The sequence below is a fragment of the Phyllostomus discolor genome, chromosome 10 (genome assembly GCF_004126475.2).
Source record: "Phyllostomus discolor isolate MPI-MPIP mPhyDis1 chromosome 10, mPhyDis1.pri.v3, whole genome shotgun sequence".
NCBI lineage: Eukaryota > Metazoa > Chordata > Mammalia > Chiroptera > Phyllostomidae > Phyllostomus > Phyllostomus discolor.
Genome location: NC_040912.2, coordinates 62,334,460 through 62,336,564, shown reverse-complemented (window position 1 = coordinate 62,336,564; position 2,105 = coordinate 62,334,460). Strand labels below are relative to the sequence as shown.

Here is a 2,105-nt window from a genome sequence, read left to right as displayed (position 1 = left end):
TAGCATAATGCTCTCCAGTTCCATCCATGCTGTCATGAAGGGTAGTAGCTCCTTCTTTCTTTCTGCTGTGTAATATTCCATTGTGTAAATGTACCACAGGTTTTTGATTCATTCATTTGCTGATGAGCACTTAGGCAGTTTCTAGCACTTGGCTATAAGTGCCAGTAGGTTCTAAATATTTCATTAATTTCTCTAATATAAGCTATATTCTTGCCCTTAAGAAGCATCAATCTAAAGTGCTCATCTTGGCACACATATGAGGTCTGTCAGAAAAAGTTGAGCCATTGTTAATATAACAAGACCGGTTTGCATGATGCTGATGTAACCTGGCAGCCAAGGAGAGTGGACTGGAATGCACATGCATGAACAAAGATGACATCACTGTACTACTCAATGGGGGTGGTAGACACCGTTGGGTGATCATGTGCATTGTGTGGCCATTGCATTTAAAATGACTGAGTGAATAGAGCAGTGAATCTGTATCATATTTTGCATTAAGCTTGAATATTCCTCCACAAAAGCTATTTTGATGATTTAGAAGGCCGCAGCTATGGGAAAGTGGTCATTGACAGCTTCATTATAACAATGTGCCTGTTCATGCATCACATCTCATGCACAGTTTTTAAGTGAAACATCAAATCATGCAGGTGACTCAGTCCCCCTCCAGCCTAGATTTGGTTCTCTGTGACTTGTGGCTTTTCCCAAAACTAAAATCAGCCTTTGAAAGGGAAGTGATTTCAGGCCATCAGTGAGATTTGAGAAAATATGACAGAGCAGCTGATGGCGATTGGGAGAACTATGTGAAATCCCAAAGCTACCTACATTGAAGGGGACTGAAGCATCATTGTCCTATGTTTCTTGTATCTTGTACTTTGTTCACTAAATGTCTCTACTTTCCATATTACATGACTGGACACTTTCTCGACAGACCTCATTTACTAGAACTGGAGCAAAACAGAGAAAAGTAGCATGACCCCTCCACAAGGATGGCACACAGGTTCAGAAAGCATTCCATATGAGAGAGAAACAGAAAGGAATAGTTCTCTTATAGGATAAAATTTTGAGTTATAATATGTGCAACAGTTCACATTCTAAACTTATTAAATAATGAACTCACACTATTTTTTATTTTGACTAAAAGACAAATAAAAGTAGCTCTATAAGCTCCAGTTTATATGTTGTGCTAAAATTATAAAATATAGATGATCTATTTAAAAAGAAAAATCATAAACACAAGAAGTAAAATGGAAAACATATTGTTCTTTAAATAAGGTATAAGTTATCTTTTATTTATATTTTACTTATATTTTTATAAGTAATATGATCAAGGAAGAAAAAAATGAAGGAAAAAACAGATACAGATTTTTGATTTGTAGAATAATAAAGATAGAGAAATACATAATGGCAGACACAAATTTAACAGCCTTCTAAGAATAAATGGGTTATGTAAAATAAATTAAAGATGATTTATAGTAAGTAGAGTAGATTTGGTAAGTTGAAGGAATATCTATAAACAAATAAATTCAAATTTTTGAAACACATTATCTGCCCAGCAAAACTTTTATTACAAAATACCTGTGAATGCTAAATAGACTATTACAAACTTAAAACAAAAAAAAATTTTGCTTGGAAAGATTAAAGAAAAGAAAGGAAAATGTCCACAACCAAAAATGAGAGTGACCACAAAACTGGAATTGATATTGTCTGTCTTTGGAGAGTATCCCACAAATGTTAGCTGAAAGGTTTGAGTTTTTTATGTTTAGTAAATACTAAACAATAGGACCTAAGGCTTGCAAAATTTAGTAGTATGACAAAGGCCCTTTGAAATAAACCTAAAAATCTACATGTCTTATAAAGTGGTAAGTTAAAAACAAATTATCACCACAGAAATACAAGAGGAATTCTTTCCATCTCTGAATGAGACAAAATATTGCCATGACAATATAGACTTGGTATGGCACTTCTCATGACTTCTGGGTTAAATTTTATATTAACTGAATGTTTTCCAAATTTCCAAGCATAAAAATTTATATGAAAAGTATACCAGTGCCCTACTAAACACACCTAGAAGCAACCAAATTACTGTTGGGATGAATATGGCTTAA

At 33.7% G+C, this 2,105-nt stretch overlaps 1 pseudogene; it reads left to right on the top strand.

Moving 5' to 3' along the window:
• The first annotated feature begins 927 nt into the window (after positions 1 to 927).
• On the top strand, positions 928 to 1,021 carry LOC114508247 (annotated as a pseudogene).
• The last annotated feature ends 1,084 nt before the right edge of the window (positions 1,022 to 2,105 follow it).